Here is a 23,595-nt window from a genome sequence, read left to right on the forward strand (position 1 = left end):
TGTTTAACATGAAGATTACATCTGTGACTAAGGGAAGCTCCCTACAGTCTCGAGAACTGCAGTATTAAAAAATGTTACTCGTTACCAAGTTGGTTGGCTTTACCTATAAAACAAAAGCGCTTCTCCAAAAAACCAAACCAAACCCTCATTCCCAAGCCTACGTTGTTAGAAAACTCCGGAAAGAGTCTTTAAAAAAAAAAGTTGGCAATTACTTTTAAGTGTTATACAAAGTAACCGAAACTTTCTGTGAAAGTAGCTCCAATCCACTTTTCTGTCCCTTCTCGGTCCTTCAGGGAAGGGCCTCGGCTGCCCCTCACCACCACTATTCAGAACCTCGGGCTTCGGTCGCTTGGGCAGGGGAGGGTCTCGCTCCCCACCAAGGCTCCCCTCGTCAAGGGGCTAGGTTTTTGACCAAGAGACAATTCCAGCTAACCTCCCCGGTCCTCATTCTCTAACCCCAAACAAGTTTGGTTTTGTCACGGACAGCATTTCTCCCTCTTCGACCCCCGTTTGATCGCCCCACCCTCGATCTGCCTCAGTTTCCACCCTTCGGGGCAGGAGACAGAGAAAGAGGAGGCGTCCCCGCACTCCTGGCCACGAAGCCACCTCGGGGACCAGGAAGCAGGAAGTGACCTGCTTCCTCGATGGGGTTCCGGGGTCCCCCCGGCCGGCCAGGGGGCCGGGGCCGAATGCCTCCACCCAGGTCCCTTCTTCTCCGGCGCCGACAGGGTCTGACACAAAGTGAAGATGCGGACTCGAACCCGAGAGCTCAGTCCCCGCCGGCCTGGGGGTTCCCAGGTCCTCGCAAGTGGGGCGAGGAGGCCGGCAGGGGATGGAGCCAGCGTTTCTCTCGGGCCGGGCCCGCCCTCTACTCCGGAGACCAGGGAACCCACCGGAGAACCACCCCGGAGGCTAGTCTGGGAGGGACGCGGGGAGAGGGCGCCCCGCAGCACTCACCACCTCCGCCGCGGTCCCCCGCCTCTTCCTGTCCCGGCCGGGCTCCCTCTCCGTGTTTTCCTTCGGCCCCACTTCCGGCGCTCAGCGCTGTCTCATTGTGCGCGATTCGAAGCCGGCAGTGCCCCCACCCGAGCGCTCCGCTGCGCACGCCGGAAACGCGCACCGCCCACCGCCCCGCCCCGCCCCGCCCCGCCTGCTTCCGCCGCCGCTGTCGTGCGAGCCCTCCGGGGCTTGGAACACAGGTCGGCCAGGAGTATTACCGCTCCGTCCCTCCTCTCCTGGCCTGGGCGGGCCTCACCGAGGCCGCCAGTCTCCTAGGCCTTAAAAGCACCGCGGAGGCACGCCTGGAACTCGCGAACAAACACCTCAGGGTTCCCTTTCTTTTCTTCTTTTGACCTTCCTAGCTGTCATGTTCTAAATGATTTGAAAGCTTCCAACAACTAATAAAATCAGGGAGCGTTGAGAAAGTGTGACGGTTTTGCTTTCTCTGCTTTTTAAGAGCATTAAATTTAAATCCATGAGATGCCGTGGAGCATTGGTCCTTAATGGACACATACGCACTGGATATTGCCAGGTACTGTTCAGAGGGCTTTACAAATATTAACTCTAAACCTCATAACAAATCCTCCAGGAAAATATCATTATACCCGTTTTAAAGATGGGAAAGTAGCATTTATGGTAAAGTAAGTGGCACTGCTGGAAACCAAACTTTAATGAGGCAGAGTCCATTATTAATTACTATCCATACTAAGGTGATTTAAAACACGCTGGTACAACTTTTTTATAATGCCTTATCTAGATGCTTTGGTTCTGAACAGACAGTAGAATCAAGCCAATAATCTGTCCGACAGGCAGACAATGGCCTTTAATAGGCTCCAAAGGGAGTGTGGTGATACATGAATACATTTATTATGGGACAGTAGCGCTACCACACCCAGCTGAGTAATTCTTATACAAAAGAACTGGTTGAGGAAAAGTCTGCCTCAACTCAATCCAGAGTTCTACAGGATCAGTGGAGGATACATCTTTTTGAGTTTAAAATATTTTTTATTTGCATTCTCTTAAATGTGTTTGTTCCCCAATGCCTAACTCCCATTCTAAATTTGCCTTTAAGATTCATGTTGAGGGTAAATGAGGGTCTCTCAAATGAGATGCAATACTAATCAAAAGATATTGACAGATAATACAGCTCTTTTTGTCCATATAATACTACAGTGGGAATTTAAATTGATCCTTAAAATCCAGTTTTAAAAGTTGGTTTGATTTTTCTTTGGAGGGAATACTGAGTTTCTCAGAACTTTTGTGATGATTGTTTCATGGTCTAGACATATTTCTAACAACATGAAGCAGAAATTTGTACTCCCATCTGCTTCCAGGGACATTAACCCTGCTCCATGTGTTACATTGTATCTTCTATCTTCAACCACACTTTGACATTGTGATACATCTTGACAAGTCAATCTTTAACATACCCAGTGCCACTGTTCTTGTTCTTTGTAGGGCCATGGAGTCAGAAGCTGAGGAGTTGTATTCACAGCTTTGTCAACCCATTTTTTCCCTAATGTGTTTTATGTACTTTGGTTAAGGGAATTGTGTTGGCTCCTTCAAATATGTCTGGAATCCAAGGTTGTCTCACCATCTCTGCTGCTTCCACCTGCCAGTCACCACCATTGCTTCACTATATTGCTGCGATCATCAGTTTTCACTTGTGTCCTCCTTTATCTATACACGATAGCCAGGAAAGTAATGTTAAAATCTGAGCCAGATTATGATTTCCCCCTCAAGATCCCTCAGTGGCTCCCCATTCCTGTGGAAGTAAAAGCCAAAGTCCATACAATGACTACAAAGCCTCTCCCTTTACTTCTGATCTCACCCCTAATTCCTCTGACCCCTTCATTCACTCTGCCCTAGCCACACTACCTTCTTGCAATTCCTTCATCACACCAGGAAAGCTCTTGCCTCAGGACTTAGCACTGGCTGTTCCCTTAGTCTAGAATGCTTTTCCTCTCTTTGGTGTCTGTATTGCTCACACCCTCATCTCCTTAGTATTGTCTCTCAAAGGTCATTTCTCAATAAGGCCTACTTGACTGACTATTTAAGTTGCTATTCACCACCCTCTCCACTGCCTTCCCAACTCCCCTCACCTCACCTATTGCTTTTTTAAGTTTTTTGTTTTTTGGTTTTTTTTTAAGGTATGCTCCATGCCCAGCATGGGGCTTGAACTCACCAACCTGAGATTAAGACCTGAGCTGAGATCAAGAGTCGGATGCCTTTAAAAAAAAAAAAGAGCCACCTGGGTGGCTCAGTTGGGTTAAGCATCTGCCTTTGGCTCAGGTCACGATCACAGGGTCTTGGGATGGAGTCCCGCATCAGGCTCCTTGCTCAGCAGGGAGCCTGCCTCTCCCTCTGCCTGCAGGTCACCCTGCTTGTGCTCTGTTCTCTCTCCAAATAAATGAATTCTTAAAAAAAAAAAAAGAGCTGGATGTTTAACCAAGTGATCCACCCAGGTGCTCCTCTATTGCTTTTTCTTGTAGCACTTACATACACCTTGTCACCTGCCTTGTCATTTAATTATTTATCATGGTTATTTGTTTCTTGTCTGTCTCCCTCTGCTAGAATATAAGTTCGACAAAGGCAAAGACAACTGTTCTGTTTAGCAGTATGTCCTCTAGAGCCTAGACCATTGCCTGACTCATAGCAGACTCTCTGGAACTATTTGTGGAATGAATGAAAGATACAGGACCAGCCTGGCTCTACAGCAATGCTTCTTCATGAACATTTGATTCCCCTCTCTTCTTGAGGTTTATCAGTTCTCTTACAAAGGTCTGATATTACAGTGGGATTGACAATGAACTCAGAAACTTTAAAATATTCTACCCCTCCCTCACCATCTGCCTAAAATCTTTAATATCTTCATAATGCCTTTCTTTTTCTTTTCTTTCTTTTCTTTTTTTTTTTCAAATTTCTCAGAAAATTATGTTAGACTACTTCTTGAATCAGGAGGCATGCAGCTTTGAGTTTGGTGCAAAACCTAATTTAAACTGTAACTGGGGCACAGGGAAGTGAGAGCACCTGCCCCGGGGTCCCAAGCAGACCAGGTTCGGTCACTGGCCGCTGACCAAATCCGAAGGCAGAGAGATGAGGGGTGGTGAAACAGGAAAGGAATTTATTTCAGTGAGGCCAGTACTGGGAAGAAAGCAGGCTAGTGTCTCAAAGACTGTTTCCAAAGTGCTGAAAATACTTCTAGGTTTATATAAGGAGAACAAGGGACAAAGGTGGGTGGGTACGTGCAGGTAGGCAGTAAAGGTCAGGTAGATCCTTGTCTTGGAGTCAATCACACAGGTCTTGCTGGCTCAGGGTGCTAGTTATTGCTTGAAGAGGGTAGTTTTGGTTCCCATCATGGGATGCTTCGCCTGCAGGGTCTTTTGCCTGAGTTAAGAGATAAACTGGAAAGAATTTAATGAGGAAGTACAGACTGAGGTCAAAATGGAGGTAGTTGATGTCGTCTCTCAAAACTGGCTTACACAATGAGAATATTTATTGGCTCACAAAACTGGGAGTTCAGAGGGGCGTCCTAAGCTTCAATGTCAGCTTTATCGAGTGGTTATACCCTTCTGTGTATATGGACCTTATCTTCACGTACAGGGGAGGGCATAACCCAGAGTGTCACAATGGCATTGGCAGCTCCCGACTTTACATCTGTCCACTCCTATATCCAGAAAGAGAGAAGGTGGCTTCTGGAAGCCAGGACCAACCTTCCAAGAAACTTGCAAACTTGAACCAATCCCTGGTAAAGGGGGATGCCATAACCCTTAGACCAGTGTTTCTCTACTAGAGGACTATTGGCATTTTGGGTTGGATAGTTCTCTGTTGTGGAAGGCTGTCCTGTGCGAGGCAGGATGTTTTGCAATGTCCTTGGCCTCTACCTAGTAGATGACTTCCCCCTTGCTGTGACAATACAAAATAATCCCCAGGCGTTGCCAGACATCCCTGGGGTGCAATATCACCTCCAGTTGGGAACCGAGTTGTAGAGCCTCAGGCTCACCGTTGGAGTGAGGGGATGGTGTCAACTTGCTTTGGGGCACTCGCATTGCTTGAGGGAGGATGGGATAATGGATAAAATGTGGGTCCTGTTAGGAAAGAGAAGGGTGAGAATGGATGGCAGCCAGCAATGTCTGTGTCACCTCTATTAAACAAATTCATCTCCAGACTTTGCAACAAACTTTGGCTTTCCTGGAAATTACGGTATGAATGGGAAAATCAAAAAAACGCGTTTAGAATTTTGATGTTTGATCAGAGAAGAACTTCCAGTCAGATATCGATCTTTTTAGAATATCAGAGGAGACAGATACTTCTTTCTCTGCTCCATGGAAGGCAAAGGACAGAGGAGAATTAGGGGGGACAACGTTCAGGGGGCCTTTGGGGGGCTTTCTTTGTACAGTTTTTTTCGAAGACCTTCCTCCAAGTCTGGCTTAGACTGACTTTTCTAATTTCTGTGGCTTGAGGAATTGCCAAGGGCTAACAGAATCTCCTGCTTCTGCCTGCCAAAGAGTCTTCATTGAAATTACTCCAGGACCTTATATTTACAACCTAAGATGTGTTGCGTAAAGTAAAAGAAGTTTATTTCCAGTGCATGTTTTCAAATCTCAGGAAAGTCAGGAAGCCATTGACCTCAAATAATTAAAACCTAGACCTTGTTTTTCCAGAATTAGCCATATATTTATGGTCATTCATTCATTTCATTTTTTCAAGAAATGTCGAGTGCCTGATATGGGCCTGATGAGTGAGAGAAAAGAGACATAGTCCCAGATATTGAAGTATTAAAAAATATGGTGATGGACAGATCTGTACTTCTGAAACAAATAACGCAACATATTTTAAGAAAAAAGAAAAAGAAGAAGATAGCAGGAGAGGAAGAATGAAGGGGAGTAAGTCAGAGGGGGAGACGAAGCATGAGAGATGATGGACTCTGAAAAACAAACTGAGGGTTCTAGAGGGGAGGAGGGTAGGGGGATGGGTTAGCCTGGTGATGGGTATTAAAGAGGGCACAGTCTGCGTGGAGCACTGGGTGTTATGAACAAACAATGAATCATGGAACACTACATTAAAAACAAATGATGTAATATATGGTGATTAACACAACAATAAAAAAATTAAAAAAAAATGTGATGGTGACAAATGCCCTGAAATTGAAAATTCGACTTTGAATGTACTACTCCCCCCCACCCCCCACAATTGATCTAATCTTACTCTGGGGCTCTACGCTCCCGGGAACAATGGAGGAAAAAAGTTTAACTTGCCAGTAAACATATCTCAGTCTTTGGATTTATTTTTTTTTATTTTTTTAAAGATTTTATTTATTTATTCATGAGAGACAGAGGGAGGGAGAGAGAGGGAGAGAGAGAGAAGCAGAGGGAGAAGCAGGCTCCCAAGGAGCAGGGAGCCCAATGCGGGACTTGATCCCAGGACCCTGGGATCATGACCTGAGCCGAAGGCAGACGCTTAACCATCTGAGCCACCCAGGCGCCCTCAGTCTTTGGATTTAAATCATATCTTTTATGGTTTGGTCTCTTGGATATGTGCCCCATTGTTCAGATTTCCTTCTCCACCTTCCTTCAATGCTATCTGGGGAAGTGATGCTCTGTAATCATAGGACTGGAAAGAAGTGCCCCTGGATACACATCCACAGGCTTTGTGAGTAGACTTGTTGCTTCTCTGGTGTCTTTAAAGTCTCTCTTCTTTGCCTTGTTGCTGGACATCTAATGTGAGTCTCAGACTCAGGGACTCACGGTTGGTTCTCTCAGTCCAGTCCATTCCAGTGGTTTGCTGTTGCCGACTTGGACTTGCTCCATACTTGATGGCATCCTGTGTCTCTCTTGACTTCTAGCTGCAACTCCCTGGTGATTTTCAGCATGGACGCTCCACTACACCCTCCTTCTCTCCCTCCCCCCCTCCACCCAGTGCTGGCAATCTCTAGGCTACTTTGCCATCTGTCTTCCTTGGCACCAAGAGGAATCCAGAAACACCTGGATATTTTTCAAGGACACATAGACTGTCAAGTATGCCTGAAGTGCGAATTTCAGCTTCTTCTGCTTGGCTGTGCCCTGCTGTTTTTCATACTCCTGAAATCATCCCATGTTTCTCTTGGGTGGTCTACTTCCCTCTGGTTCCAAGCTGGGGATGGGTCACATGCTTTAAACTTTTTCTTCAAGTAATCTCACCCTCTGAGTGATGGAAAGTTCTGTTTCCCTTCCTGTTGCCATGGAGACCAGCCACTCTGTCTTTCCCTCCCCCCCCCCCCCCACTTCCAAGTCACAGCCATCTCTTTTCCCCATGGAAACCAAATACCCAACTCAGGGCTGTTTCTTAGATCCCACTGTCACAGTGGAGAAAGAACCTCTCATCTCCAAACACATCAAATGCTTCACTCTAGACTTCTCTAGCCTCCCTCCAGGGCTTCTACCCCCCCAGGGCTTTCCCAGGGTCACAATTCCCAAAAGGCCTCTGAGCATTCACTGGATCTGGAGCCTGAAAATATCTCTGGGCTCACAGGCTATACCCCAGAGCCTGCAGCCCTCCCTTGGCTACCCAAAGCTGGGACTATCTGAACCCATCAGAACTCATCACTAGGCCATCTTTGGCTTTCAAGACGCAGCCCCCTTGGAAGACGCTGGAAGTTACTGCCCCTGTCCTCACTAGTCCGCTCAGCACAGATGGCATCCCTCTGGCACTGGACACAGGGCAGTGATAGAAATCAGGGCTGGATTATTCAGAAAAAAACAAACCCAAACAAAACTGTCTCTCTTTCAAAAGGAGATGTAGCTGGGGGTGGGTGGGTCTGTGGCAGAAGGAAGGAAACTTCTATTGATGGAATAAACATTGGGCTGAGCACTTGGTACATGGGTCCGATTGTCCTCTCAGAATTCTACAGTTCATGTTATGTTATAAAACAGAGGCTCAGGGGCGACTGGGTGGCTCAGTTGGTTAAGTGTCCAACTCTTAATTTTGCCTCAGATCATGATTTCAAGGTCATGAGATCAAGCCCGGAGTCAGGCTATGCACTGGATGTGGAGCCTGCTTAAGATTCTCTCTGTTCCTCTGTCCCTTCCTGCTCACACATGTGCACACTCTCTCATTCTCTCTCAAAGAAACAAAAAACAAAACAAAACAAAACAAAACACCCCTGAGGCTCAAAGAATGAAATAATTGGGGGGCGAGGATGGATGGCAACATGGCTTTAGTGGCCTAATCTAGTCAAGACCTGACCAGAGTCTTTCTGATTCCAAAATTTTTGTTTTTACCCTACCATGCACCAAGCCCTTGTCCTCTGATGAAGCCTTCCCACCCCAAAGAACCATTGTTCCTTTCTGAATGCTCCCATTCTGAGATCACACTCTGAAACTGGGACTCACCGGCCTCTGGCTATCCATCCAGCTCCACCTCTACTTTGCTTTGATCTTGGGCAACTTATCTTCCTTCCTGAGCCTCAGTTTCCCTAACTGTAAGCCAGAGACGAGGAACATAAAGCCAAATAACCACTATTCCTGTCTGACCACAAATAGTTCAATTCTTCTCTGTAACTTATTTTGGGGTGTGCATTTTTATAAGTTTATAAATTTTTAATGACTTGCCTTTATTGATTATTTTAAATCCATGTTAAAAATGAAATTTTATATATTTTGGGCTTTTTAATTTTTAGATTCATCTTCTATTTGACATGCTAAATTTCCATTTAGAGTTGTGAAGTAAAATTTTCTTTTTAAAAATATAAATTAAAATGATCAAATCCGTTTGAAGAAAATTACTAATAATTATCCAGAGATGTCCAAAATCATAAAGATGATATACGCACGGTTGAACTTTGGCAAGCACTAGACCTAAGGGAGAGAAAAGAAAATACCCAGGATAAAAAATTGAGGCTGACAAACCTTTAGACACTCAGAAAAATAAGAGAAGCTGATAAAGAAGACCAAAAAAGGAGGGGCTTCACTGAATTTAAAGAAGTGTAATATATAAATCTTTTCTCTGAGCTACTCCGGCCTCCTGGAGGCCAAATGTACCAAAAATGCAGGAAGAGACATCCAGGGATTCCCTTGGGAGGGGGAGGATCTCTAACTAGTGGCTTTGGGTGGACTTGACTAATGGCATTGGGAGGGGTTACATGGTGACTCAAATTCCCGGAAGCAATTTCTGCTAACCATTATCTGTTGCTTTGGAGCTATTCACGCCTGTGCCAAAGAGGTGGAAGTTGAGAAGGGAAAATGGTAGTGTAAGGGATGGGAAAAGTAAAGTATTTAGAAATCAAAGCTGGGGGAACCCAGGAGAAAAGTGAAATGTAGTGAGAGAAAACTGAGTCTAAATGAGGGTTGTACCAACAACATGTAAGGAGAAAATATGACTTGAGGAAAAGTCTTCATTAAAGAAGAACTGAGTTTGATGAAAGAAAAGTAGTACGTAACAAATATAATAGGGTCCTAACCTTGAACTGTCTTGGTGTTCCTGAACCTGGCATGCTTTATCCCCCGGCATGGAACAGGTCAAAGTGCCTCTCAGGGTGGGGCTGCCAGATAAAATAGTGTGACCCAGGCAGTATTTGGGGCATACTTATACTAAAAAATTGTTGGGTGTTTATGTGAAATTCAAATTTAACTGGGCATCCTGTATTTAATTAATTGATTAAATAATTTTGTTGTTGCTGAATTCATCTGTATCCCTGGGGGTTTCTGCTGGGGCTTGCACTCTTGGATTCATTCAGCTGGCGAATGTTCACTCATTCTCAGATTTTCCAATTATGCTGTCTTTTTGCAGTGACCATATAAAAAGCCCCCCCCATGTTGTATTTTGAAAAATGTCAAACATACAGAAAATTTGCCAGAAATGTAAAAAATAAACATCCATTTGCTATCTATATAACTCACCAATTTTAACATTTTATCACATTCTTTCTCTCCCTCCCTCTTTCCCTTCCTTTGTGCACGTGTGTGTATTTAGCTGAACCATTTGAGAATTAGCTGCAGACATCTGGACACCTAAGCTCCCAAACCCTCAGCATGGCTCTTTCAAAAATGAGGATATTTTCCTCTAACCAGGATGCTATTCTCACACTCAGGGCGTTAATTTTGACACGATACTATTTTCTAACATGACATTCATATTTTAATTTCTGCAACAGTCCCAATAATGGGACATTTGTCATTTAATGCTGTTTTACTTTTTCTATTCCTGATTTGAGCAAGAATCATACATTGCATTTATTTTCAAGCCTCTGTACTGGTAGTGTTCTTTATTTTTTTTTTAAATTTTTATTATTTGTTATTATTTTTAAAGATTTTATTTATTTATTTGACACACAGAGAGAGAGCACAAGCAGGGAGAGCAGCAAAGGGAAAGGGAGAAGCAGGCTCCTGGCTGAGCAGGGAGACAGAGGCGGGATTCGATCCCAGGACCCTGGGATCATGACCTGAGCTGAAGGCAGATGCTTAACCGACTGAGCCACCCAGGTGCCCCTATTCAGCATGTTAAAATCCATTCCTGTCAAGATCTGTTTTAATGCTCAAATTGTCCTAAATATGGCAAGTGACACTGGTTCTTGTATCTCTTTAACACATCTTCTTCAGTTTTGAGCACTTCCTTAATTTCTAGCACAAGGTATTCTGGGCTCCCCTTGAAAGTAGGCATTTTCCTGAAGGGTTTGGGGAATGGTGTTCAGAAGCAAGACCTGTAGTTGTTTGTCACTCTGGGGTGAAATTGCTTTTAGGTCTTCTCAAGGGACAGAACTAGGAAATGCTTTTCTTTCTTCCCTTTTTTTTTGTTTTTGTTTTTTTTTAAGATTTTATTTATTTATTTGACAGAGAGAGACACAGCAAGAAAGGGAACACAAGCAGGGGGAGCAGGAGAGGGAGAAGCAGCCTTCCCGCGGAGCAGGGAGCCCGATGCGGGGCTCAATTCCAGGACCCTGGGATCATTACCTGAGCCGAAGGCAGACGCTCAATGACTGAGCCATTCAAGGGCCCCATGAAACGCTTTTCAAAAATAATGAGTTCATAATGACACTTCTAATTGATACCCAAGCCAATCAGTACCCAAGTACAGGATTCTTCCTTTCCCTCCTCAATTTCATATTTGTATCTTTGTTCTCCCATAGTGAACTCCTTTCTTTCTTTTTTTTTTTTTGAAAGATTTTATCTATTCATTTGAGAGAGACAGGGAGAGAGCATGCTCTCAAGAGAGCATAAGCAGGGCTGTGGCAGAGGCAGAAGGAGAGGGAGAAGCAGGCTCCTGGCTGAGCAAGGAGTCCGATGTGGGGCTCCATCCCAGGATCCTGGGATCACAACCCAAGCCAAAGGCAGATGCCCAACCGAGTGAGCCACCCAGGCGCCCTGAACTCCTGCTTTCTTAAAACATCAATATATTTACTAATTTGCTCATTCCTGCAATATACACAAAGCAATTTCTGAATTGCCTCACCAATATCACTACCCAAACAAGCCTATCAACTAAAGTTCAAGATTTCTTTTGTCCTTAGAATAGATAGCCCACTGAAAGCATACAGTCAGAATACCTTTTTATTATGTCCAAAAGCTTTTTGGATCCATTGTTTTTCTTCATAATTATGTCATCAACTTGGTTATAATCAAGTACATTCATTTCTTTCACTTTCAGTTTCTGTTATCCAACTCCCCAACCCCCCCACCCCGCCACCATTCTTGTTTATTTACTTTTATTTTTTGAATATGTAAAATGTTCTGATTCAAAATCCAAAACAATGTAAAAAGTTATATTCAGCCTCATCCTGTCTCTTTTCCTCTTCCATCCCATTTCCCCCAACACCATAGGTAATCAAATTCGTGTGTTTCTTATTTTTCTTTTCTGGGTTTCTTTTCTTTCTTTCTTTTTTTTTTTAGAGATTTAATTTATTTATTTGAGAGAGAGAGAGCGCACAAGCAGGGGGAGGAGCAGAGGGAGAGGGAGAAGCAGGTTCCCCGCTGAGCAGGAAGCCCGACATGGGGCTTAATCCTGGGACTCCTGAGCCGAAGGCAGATGCTTAACCGATTGAGCCCCCCAGGTGTCCCTCTGTTTCTTTTTTCTAAAAATGAATGAGTAAATATATTTTACCTTTATCATACAAAATGTAGCATCCTACAGATAATCTTTAGCACCTTGGTTTTTTTTTTCCCCCCAATAATATATTCCGGAAATTAGTTTATGCCATTGCATAGAAATCTTTGTTTTTAAAAATTTTCTAGCTCTATAGTACTCCACTAAGTACACCATAGTTTATTCGATCAAACTATATGGACATTTACGGTGTTTCCAGTATTTTGCAATTACAAATAATGTTGTAATGAATGACCTTGTGCATGTGTTTTCTTGTATAGTTGGAGGTGTATTTTCAGGGGAAATTCCTAGACCTGCCAAAGGGTAAATGCATATGTAGTTTTGCTACATATTACTCAATTCCCCTTCATGGGAACTGTACCATTTTGTACCCGTCAGTAGCAAATGAGAGTGCCTATTTCCTCACAACACGTCCAATAGACTGTTTTGTCAACAGTTTATATTTTTGTACATACGATGAGTAAGAAATAGCATCTCAGAGATGCCTGGGTGGCTCAGTTGGTTAAGCGTCTGCCTTTGTCTTGGGTCATGATCCCAGGGTTCTGGGATTGAGTCCCATGTCGGGCTCCTTGCTCAGCGGGGAGTCTGCTTCTCCCTCTGCCTGCTGCTCCCCCTGCTTGTACTCTCTCTCTCTGACAAATAAATAAATTAAATCTTAAAAAAAAGAAATAGCATCTCATATAGTTTTAACACCACTTCTTTTTTATGAGCTGAGCATCTTTTTATATGTCCTTTCTATTTTAAAGTGGGTATAAAACTTTGAATACTTGACTTGAATCTTTCATCTGGGTTACAATAAAATGAAACAAAATGTTTCTTCTCAAAGAATCTCCCTCTTGGTCCTTTTAAATACATAAGAAGTAGTTTTTTGGAGCTCAACCTGGGGCTTGAACTCATGACCCTGAGATCATGACCTGAGCCGAGATTAAGAGTTGGACACTTAACCAACTGAACCACTCAGGCGCCCCAGAAGTAGTTTTATAATGACGTTCGAGATAAAGCATTATATTGTAATAATATTGTAAAACAGATTGATATGTCAAAATTATCTGAGTGGAATAAGTTGTATATTTTTCTATGCTATTTGGGGAAAGGTCAATAGTAATCTCTTTATTTGGTATATAGCTCTTTTACAAAAGGCTCTCACTTTGACCCTGTGGAGTATGTTGGGCAATCGTAATTATCCCATTTGACAGGTGAGGGAACTGAGGTGGAGAGAAGTCTGAGAACTTACCCAAGACAATGTGACTAATAAGTGGCTGAGTCAGAATTAGAACTCAGGCTGTTTGACTTCTAATCCAGTGTTCTTTGGATAACTAGATATTGAATTATGAATTTACATATTGGGCATTTGTGTTTCAATGGTGGTTCAGAATTGGGAGTTTTTCTTGTATGTTGGTGGAAAATACATTTTTAAATTAATTTTTTAAAAATATTTATTTATTTATTTACTTGAGAGAGAGACAGCATAAGTGGGGGGGCAGTGGCAGGCTGAGGGAGAGGGAGAAGCAGGCTCCCCACTGAGCAGGGAGCCCGATGTGGGGCTCGATCCCAGGACCCTGGGATCATGACCTGAGCCGAAGGCAGACGCTTCACTGACCGAGCCTCCCAGGCACCCTGGAAAATGCATTTTAAAAATATTGATTATTTAAGAGAAATTACTAAGTTAACATGTTAAATGTTTTCTTTTCTGACTTTGGGCATGTTCATTTGCTCAGGCTAAGCCAGACTAATAGTCAATGGAGATGCCAAGGAAAGTGGGGATAAAGTATGAACAGGGGTCTCTTTTGCCATTTTCAGACTTTCTTGAGGGTTTCTGTCAATTTCCTTTCAGTGACTTTCCACTGCTCTTGAGATAAAGATTGACTCCATCCCATGGTCCTCAGGCCCCAAGGGGCCTGGTTCTTGCCTGCCTTTAAACATCCCCCTGCCCGTTCTTCCCAGGCTCTTGGCCCTACCCACACTTTGCCTCTTCTTAGTCCTCAAACCTGCCACCCCAGGGCCTTTACACACATTCTTCTTCCCGAGCAGCTTTTCTCCCATTTAACATCTTTTCAACACTCAGTGCTCAGGTCAAGCTTTGCTTATTCAGGGAAGCTTCTCAGATCTCCCTGACTGGGTTAATCTCTCTGTTGTTCACTATAGTACCATGTAGTCCTTCTTCACAGTACCCCTAACCACTGCAGTTTTATAAATGTTTCTGCAATGACTTGATCGATGTCTGCTTCACCCACTAATGTGCAAGCACCGGGAGAGCAAGAACTCTGGCTTTGCTCACAGCCCAGCACAGGGCCCGGCACATGGGCAGACTTCCACCAATATTGATGGATGAGTGATGGTGTGTGTGCAGTTGCATGCAAGCACGAGCACAGGGAGCTCCCTTGGCTTGGCAGACCACTTCCATACCTTCTCATCTTCTCTAGGTCTTTTTTTAAACTTTGCATATCTGCTCAGGACACTTTGAGCTTTTAGTTGATGTATGTATGTTTAATCACATTTTTTTCCTAGCTCCTACTTCTGCTGTTCTCTGTTTTGTGAACTTTCAACTCAGACACAAACTCTACATGAACTCATAACCCACTCCTATGCCTTCATGGGTTTAGTGGTTTGGGTGAGAATCTGTGGAGTTGTGTGCTCCATCCCTACCCATCATTTCACTGACTCTTCTTCTTTCTTTCTCCCAACTCTCTATTCCCTCCAGACTCTTCTTCCTCTTCCACTTCTGGAGTGTCACAGGCCCCCCACCCTGAGCAGGGTGGTTTTGCAGAAGCCATGGTGCTGGCCAACACCCATGACCCTACATGTATTCTTCTTCCCCAGGTGGACTGACCTGGGCTTTTCGCCCAACAAACATAGATCTCACACAAGATGAGTATCAACTACTGAGAGTAAGTAATAATAAGATAATACCATTTCATGACGTGTGTTAGAGTGATATCAGTTCTGGCCAAGTTTGAAGGATGTCCAGGGCCCCAGCCCTTGTCATTCGAGGAGAGATTGGTGGAAGGGAGGTTGAGAGGAAGTGAGAATAATGAGTCAATTTCCTCTCACTTCCTGAGACACATCCTTCCTGCCACAGTCTTGTCATAGGCCCTCCATACATTCCAGCTACCCCCTCTCTTCCCATTTCTATCCTCAGACAGAACAGTAGAAAAGATTACATAATCAAGAGTTCGTCTGAGGCCCTGGGCAAAACCAGATTCAGGAGAGGTCCTTTTAATTTCTGGAATTGTCAGTTAGGGAGCCCTGATTGCGATGTGCCATCTTCCTTTGCCAAACACTAGAGTGTGTCTAAGTTTTCAAAGTGGGTATTTCTGCCACCCTGGGTTCTTCCATCAGATTTCATTGCATCCCTTCACCCCAAGCTGTCTTGTACAAGCATTTCATGTGATGCTGCTGCCACTTTAGAGGTTGAAGTTTTAATGCCGACCCTGGAGAGTTTTAGTTTTATTCCAGACTAGGTTTTTGTAAGTGTGAACCTTTGTTTAGATAAATCTACAACAATAAACTGCCACCTCTGCAGTCATCCAGTGCTTGCATGCCAGGAGCTGTCTGGGGGTGATAACTTGCACTATCTCATTGTATCCTCAAAACTGCCCTTTGAGACAGATCAGCAGACTATCATCCCCAATCACATAGGTTTGCAAACCAGAACTTGGGAGGGTAGGAAGCTTGTCCTGATACACACAGGTAAGCAGAGCAGAGCCAGGATTTGAACCTCTGACTCATACCAAAGCCAGTGAGCCTGAACGTCAGGCTATTTACACGGCTGGAGGGGAGGGACGGTGAGGAATGAAAATCAGTGTTTTGTTAAGTCAACAAACATGTTTGCATATTTCTGTATAAGCAGTGTGATTTCCCCATAGGAGTCACACAAGAAGAAGGAGTAACTCCTAAAAACACATTAACTTCGCTCTGCCTTAACTGCTGTTAGTTCTCATTTTCTCTTGTCAATATCTTGCTTTTTTTTTTTTTTTTGCCAGCATCTTTTTTTGTTACCCACGAACCAAAAAGCCTCAGTGAACTCTCTTTTGGAATAACTAGTTTTCTGGTAAAAAAGCCACTTCCCGTTTTGCTTTTTCCTAAGACTTCTTCCCACAAAAGATAGCATCCCTAAATTTGCACCATTCCAGCCATTAGAGAACCGGTGTCAAAACTTTATAGGATTTTAAGGTTGTTTAATTCCTTCTGCCCCCAACACACACACAGGGGCACACACAACACACATTGATTTTGCATAGTCATTATTCAAAGTATAGACTTAGGGGGGCGCTTGGGTGGCTCAGTCAGTTAAGTGTCCAACACTTGATCTCAGCTTAGGCCTTGATCTCAGGGTCATGAGTTCCAGTCCCACATTGGGTGTAGAGATTACTTAAAAAACATAGAGGCAACTGGGTGGCTCAGTGGGTTAAGCGTCTACCTTCAGCTCAGTTCATGATTCCAGGGTCCTGGGGTTGAGCCCTGCCTGCATCAGGCTCCTTGCTCAGCGGGGAGCCTGCTTCTCCCTCTCCCTCTGCCCCTCCCCCCCACCCCGCTCGTGCTCTCTCTCTCTCTCTCTCTCTCAAATAAGTAAATAAATAAATCTTTCAAAAAATTATGTTGAGTTTCAGTGAGAGTGGAGAAAGGGTCAGTTGCAGTCTCAAGATCTAGATCACTGTGAACCAGTTCTGGAGCCTGCTTACAGACCACAAGGGTTTATGCAGCAGGAGGGCTTGTGACATTGTCCCTTCTAGAAAAATAGAATGATTCAGAATACAGATGTTCCGCCTACCTAGCCCTGCATTTATAATTATGAGCTGGCTGAGGCAGTTCATGGGGAGTCTTTGAATCATCTGTTCTTATAGTTTCTGATGCTGCTGCTCTTTTTAGAATAATCTAGGACATGTCAGTTGAGAAGTGCACTAGTTGCTTGCAAAGAGAGAATGGCTTTTTATGGGGGGGGTGGGGACACAGTGCTCTTTCTCGCTCTCTGCTTGGTAACATGGTAGGGAGAACGAGCTAATAATTCTCGGAGAAATATATGAGTTCTGATGAACCCAGATACCTGGAGAACATCATGAAGTGGAGACAGTTTAATTCACCCTTTACCTTTAGTCCTGGTGTGTATAAATGAGGAAGACATGATCATTTCACTTTAATAAATAAATACTAACACCAAGGCGATAAACCAGAGAAACCTGAATTTGTGTGCAGCTTCATGAAGTAAAAATAAACTGGGTCCCTATTGCAAAATCATTTTTGGTGCAGTGTGCCTTAGGGCTGTGTCACTCCTGGTATTTTTGTCTATCTGCAATGAGCGTCCCAGCCCAGGCAGACGCTGGATTCAGATAAGGAGATGGAACTTCAGGTCAGACAAGGTCTTGGATTTTACTGACACAGGAGAAAGGACCTTATTATTATTATTTTTACTTGTCAATCATTTTTCTGTACAAAGCATTCTATTAGACACTAAATCCTGGTTTCCATGTCAGCCTCATTACCCCTTCAGTTCCTAGGATTTGGGGAGGGGTGGTGTAAGCAGAAGCAGCAGCATTAATATTACAGAATTTCAGAGCAAAAAAGTACTTCAGAGGAATACTCCTCAAATGTTCCTCAAGTAGAGGTTTATGGACAGGTGACAATTAGGAAATTTTCTTTCTTTTTTTTAAGATTTTATTTATTTTAGAGAGAAAGTGTGCGTGCATGAGCAGGTGCGAGTGGGCAGGGGCAGAGGGAGAGAGAGACTCTCAAGCAGATTCTGCCCCTGGAGCACAGAGCCCTGGAGAGGCTCCTAGCAGGGCTCCCCCAGGGCTCGATCTCATGACCGTGAGGTCATGACTTGAGAGGAAATCAAGAGTAGGAGGCTCAACCAACTGAGCCACCCAGGTGCCCCGACAATTAGGAAATTTTCATGTTTGGACAAAACGAAAAAGAAATAAGAAACTGAGTTTATATAAAGTGAAATATATTTAATTTGAAAGGAAATGTTTTTTTTAAAGATTTTATTTATTTATTCATAAGAGACAGAGAGAGAGAGGCAGAGGGAGAAGCAGGCTCCCCGCTGAGCAGGGAGCCTGATGTGGGACTCGATCCCAGAACCCTGGGATCATGACCTGAGCTGAAGGCCGATGCTTAATCATCTGAGCCACCCAGGCACCCATGAAAAGAAATGTTTAAAAAGAATACCTGTCTTGGGGTGTCTGGGTGGCATCTGACTTTGGCTCAGGTCATGATCTCCGGACTCCTGGGATTGAGCCCTGGGTTGGGCTTTCTGCTCAGCTGAGTGTTTGCTTGAGGATTCTCTCTCTCTCCCTCTGCCCCACCCCTTCACTTGTGCATGCTCTCTCTCAAGTAGATAAATACATCTTTTATTTATTTATTTATTTATTTATTTATTTGAGAGCGAGAGTGAGAGAGAGAAAGCATGAAAGGGGGAAGGCCAGAGAGAGAAGCAGACTCCCTGCTGAGCAAGGAGACCCAATTGGAACTCGATCCCAAGACCCTGAGATCATGACCAGAGCCGAAGGCAGACACTTAACTGACTGAGCCACCCAGGCACCCAATAAATAAATCTTTTTTTTTAAAGATTTTATTTATTTATTTGTCAGAGAGACAGAGAGAGAGCACAAGCAGGGGAAGCGACAGGCAGAGGCAGAGGGAGAAGCAGGCACCCCACTGAGCAAGAAGCCCGATGCAGGACTCTGGGATCATGACCTGAGCCGAAGGCAGCCGCTTAATGGACTGAGCCACCCAGGCACCCCAATAAATAAATCTTAAAAAAAAAAGAGTGCCTGTCCTAAAAAGACATTTGATGATAATTTTGGGGGAATGAAATCTTTTATCCTCTACCATTTCTTTGTTGCCTCCTTTTCTGTGAAGGAAACCAGAATATGTCACTCCAAAATATGCCTCTTTGACAAAAATTATTTTGAGCTGAAAGCAATTAAGAGAGAGCAAACCCAGAAAAGGCTCCCCTTTCTTTGCCTAAAGGCAGGGTATAAATTCTCCTTCTACTGGAGATAGAATCTTATTAGCCCAAAGACACCAAAGGCATCTGCAAATAAACCTTACTTCATTAGTTTCCTTCTGTGTTTTTACCTTTCCACAGTTTGCCATTCTTGGGAGTCTGAAACTGCTTTTCCTTGTCTTGTCATTTCTCTAGAAATGTATTGTTCTTGGTTGAAGATGCTGCATAAGCTGGAGTTCTAAGCCACTGCTTTGAGATTCTCTTCATTTAGATTTCTCCCAAGTGATGTGTGTTGCATGCTGTTTTTCTCTTGTTAATCTTTTCTTTTCTTTTTCTTTCTTTCTTTCTTTCTTTCTTTCTTTCTTTCTTTCTTTCTTTCTTTCTTTCTTTCTTTCTTTCTTTCTTTCTTTCTTTCTTTCTTTCTTTCTTTCTTTCTTTCTTTTTCTTTCTTTCTTCTTTCTAGTTAAGGGGTCCTAGGTGAAAACCTAAGATAGGTGGAGGTAAAGAGGTTCAAGACACTGAGACCCAGATGGAGATGAAAGTGTCACTAGTCCCAGGCCAGGCAAAGGGACAGGACACTCTAAGTCCAGCCCAGAGGGCAGCCTCCTCCTCCTTCCCTACAACTGAGTTCATCCAGGCTCATTCCACAAGGCTGATTGCCTCATAGCTGGTCCCAGACAGAGGAGGTGGAACAGAGAGATTATAGATTGCTCTGGATTGCTAAAGTGGGCCAGGTGTAGCTGGCTTAACCACACAAAGAGGACAGGTGCTGTGAACTCTCACCTGGGACTTGCCTGCCAATGGACCATGCTTGTGAATGTCAGCTCTCACCTATCAGATTCGGTGCTTCTCTTCTTTTTAGATTGCAAGAACATGGAGTGGAATCTCTCTTCCCAGGTTAGCCTAGAGATGGACATGTTGGAGGAAGAGTTTTCTTCTCTGGACCAAAGTGGGAAGTGCAGGAGGGCTGGGTAGGCCATGGAATTTACTAAAAATAGCTCAAGATATCCCTGATGGTTTGATTGTAATCTGCCATTGCTGGATAGCTAAGGATCAGAGAGAATTGTAGACAGGTGTTCTTAGTTCTACAGTCAGGCTAAGGGAGATGTTTTTTTATGAAAAAAATTTAAAAGTTGTGGTAAAATAAACATAACACAAAATCGTGCATCATATTTTTAAGTGTACAGTTCAGTGGTATTAAGTACATTTACGCTGTTGGGCTCTGCTCCCCACCATCCACCTCTACAACTTTTTCATCTTCTCAGACTGAAACTCTGTACCTATGAAACAGTAAATCTTTCTTTTGGCTTCTGACAACCACCATTCTACTTTCTGTCTCTATGAATTTCAGTCTTCCAGGTACCACATATAAATGGAATCATACGGTATTTATGTATGTATGTATGTATTTATTTATTTAGTGTGTGTATGTGACCAGCTTCTTTCACTTAGCATAGTGTCTCAAGGCTGATCCATGTTGTAACATGTGTCAGAATTTCCTTCCTTTTTAAGGATGACTAACATTGATTACACGTACTTAACTAACGGGAACTTGAACCAGACCCTCAATGTGGCAACTGGTACTCATTGCACCAATAGTTCTGGGAATGGCCTAAAATTGCATGGACAGTCCTAGCATCTTCCGGAGCACACAGCTGTGGAGTGGAAGATGTAGGATAAATTCTTTACCTTGGCTGAGAAGCAGAGTTATAGCGATCAAGAGGGAGATACAGGAGTGCCTGTCAATTACTAGAACCATCTCAATGGCTCCTCTCTTAGGATCCATCCTACTGGAGAATGCATGTGCATGATTAGAGCTACTTCTGGCTTGCTCCTGAAAGGACTTCTTGTTCCACTGAGACCCACGATCTTCTGTAACACTCGTGAAGGAGACAGTTTTGATGTTAGGATTATGTACTTGAGAAAAGAATTCTTACTACCTGCAAATCTGAGTGAGAGAAATGTTTAAACTTAATGTCTTCAGACCTCAATCCTCCAAAGTCAAAGGATTTCATGTTTGGAATTCAGCCTCTCACTGGAAATGTAATCACTAATAAGAGTTTGTGTTAAAATTTGGGCTTTTTTTGTGTGTGTTCCTGGCTTTGCATTGTGTGGAGTATTTAGACTTTTGACTGGCATTCATTGCAAGATCTCTGGTGAGTGATATGGAGCATCGAGTAGAACATCATTTGAGATGGAAAATAGAAAAGGCAACGAATTTTGGCCTACAGTGTGTAACGGCCTTGAAGTATATTAATATTCTGTTTGGACTGGTTTCAGAGCTTTCTGGGGCAATAGCTGAGCTGCCCACTTGACAGCCCTCGAAGCAGGCACCAGGGGTGGGGGCAGGGAGTAGAGACCCAGCCTCATCCAGCTAGAAGGGGTGCCACCCTGATAGACTGCTCTGTGTGTGACTGGCGTCAGGTGTGGTTGTCAAAGCCAACTCATTGAGAGATGCCAGCTGGCATTCCCTTATTCAGTTTTATGATTCCCTATCACTCTGTGGTGCATTTGGCACTTGACAAACCCCCTAATAAAGTTGTTTATTGGGTCTTCATGTGAATCTTTATGTCAATTCTGGTTGGAGCCAGGATGAGAGGAGGGATGAGTAGGTGGTTGTAGTTGTTGGTATCTTGAATTTATTTCACATAATAAAGAGTTAATCCTTAATCCTTGTTAATGCTTAAAATTAAATTCCATGTTAATCCTTAAAATTAAAAAGTTTTTTTTTCAAACTGATCCATGGACTCATCATCAGGAATCCACTACCTTAAAGACCACACGGACCTGCATGATTACCTTACCAATGAGGAATCTAAAGCCCAGAGAGTTTACTTAATTTGCCTATGGTCACACAGATGATGACTCAGCTGTGCTCACTGCCACAAGCTGTTTCCACCAAGCCATTTAGAAGCCTCCAGTTGAGATCTAGGGCTCCTGCTGCATTCACCCGCTACAGTTTGCAGAGGCATGAAATTTGCTCCAGGACACAGAATGGTCTGGTGGAAGGTGGGAGAGTCCCCTGGCCCTGTGCTGGCGTGGCAGTCATGTCCATGACCTTGGGAGACTGAGACGGAGAGGGGAAAATAAGATGGAATTCAGTTTCCCTACTTAACAGCCACAAAACAGTGTAGTCAAAGATAACACCCAGTCCCATCTACACCACTGACATCCTGGGAGGACGCATTTCCATAATGAAGGTGTGAGGGCTTGCAAGATTATGTTGTGCGATCTGAAAGCAATGCTTGATTTGCATGAACACCTGGAGAACCCCATCCTTTTACAAGCCTGTCTAAGGGCCAGGTTTCCAAATCAGCCTTTGTATCTCGTCCAGAGCGAAATGACCAGTTCATGAGATACTTGAAAAAATTCTTTCTGGGGTGCCTGGGTGGCTCAGTCTGTTAAGCATCTGTCTTTGGCTCAGGTCAGGACCCTGGAGTCCCCAGATTGAGCCCCACGTTGGGCTCCCTGCTCAGTGGGGAGTCTGCTTCTCCCTCACCTCTGCCTTTCCCCCTGCTCCTTCTCTCCCTGTCTCTCACTCACTCTCTCAAATAAATAAATAAAAATAATTGAAGATAAAGTTCTTTCTTGTTGACTTTTGAGTAGTGGGTTGAGCTTTCTCTAACGCTTCCAGTTAGCGTAACCGAGTGTACCAGTAGCACACAGACATTTTCCAAATTTCGGGTGGAAAACCATGTTCCTTAAGCATTTCCTTCATCTATCCCTTCTTACAGATTTTGATATCTTTTCATGCCATCTTCTAACTCCCAAATAACTTTTAAAACAAGCTCTTCAGCGTTCTGATGGTCTTCAGAGTACCGGTAGGGTTCAGAAATTCAGTTATCACCTTATCTGAGCCAGGGATTGGAAAGATATGAGGACATGTAGTATAACTTACAAGGAGGAAAACGTAGGGAGAGGAGAGATTTTAAATGGAAATTATTAAATAGAAAGAAAGCAAAAACAGCTTTTATAACTTGCTTTACTTGCTCCAGGACATTCTAAGATTTGGCCTGAAGTAAGCATCTCTATCATCTCTAGTTTGCTTTTTTCTTTTCTTTTCTTTTCTGTTAAATTAAATTAAAATTTAAGTTCCAGTACAGTTAACATGTGCTTTGTGGTGTTTAAAAAAGTGATTTGATTCCAGCATTACATAGTTCCTATTGATAACTGTGTTTTTGATGTCAGAATTTAACTCTCAGAGGCCATGTTGACTTGAGTGGAAATAGAGTGTAAGAAATGTTTGTCTCCTTAGAAGAGGACGTGTTTTGGTCCTTTTGGGCCACTGTAACAACATATCACAGACTGAGTCGCTGAAACACGATAGAAATGTGTTTCTCACAGTCCTTGATGCCGGAAGTCTGAGGTCAGGGGGACTACGTGCTTGGGTGAGGGCCCTGTTCCAGGTCACAGATTCCTTACTGTGTCCTCACATGGCAGAAGGGATGAGGGGGCTCTGTCAGAGGCCTCTTTTCGAGGGGCGCTAATCCCATTCATGAGGGCTCCCCTCTCCTGACCCACGCCCCTCCCAAAGGCCCTGTTCTCCTAATGCCATTCATCACATTGGACGTTAG

General features: G+C 43.7%; 1 protein-coding gene and 1 long non-coding RNA gene across 4 annotated transcripts in view; one reads left to right on the forward strand and one right to left on the reverse strand.

Annotated features, from left to right (window-relative positions):
- TUT7 (terminal uridylyl transferase 7) overlaps positions 1-1,063 on the reverse strand; it is a 65,739-nt gene extending 64,676 nt beyond the window's left edge. The window contains exon 1 of one of the 3 annotated variants that reach the window (XM_028122219.2): positions 958-1,063. The gene's annotated coding sequence lies outside the window, so the exon portion shown is untranslated. Of the gene's footprint in view, positions 602-893; positions 912-957 lie in introns of those variants that run through there. The other 2 variants (XM_028122221.2, XM_028122220.2) reach the window with 2 other exon arrangements.
- LOC114223325 (uncharacterized) overlaps positions 1-23,595 on the forward strand; it is a 95,736-nt gene that overhangs the window by 68,618 nt on the left and 3,523 nt on the right. The window lies entirely within an intron of this gene.

Source organism: Eumetopias jubatus, unplaced genomic scaffold (genome assembly GCF_037043125.1).
Source record: "Eumetopias jubatus isolate StellerSeaLion01/CBP00866 unplaced genomic scaffold, mEumJub1_p1.0 scaffold_15, whole genome shotgun sequence".
Lineage (NCBI taxonomy): Eukaryota > Metazoa > Chordata > Mammalia > Carnivora > Otariidae > Eumetopias > Eumetopias jubatus.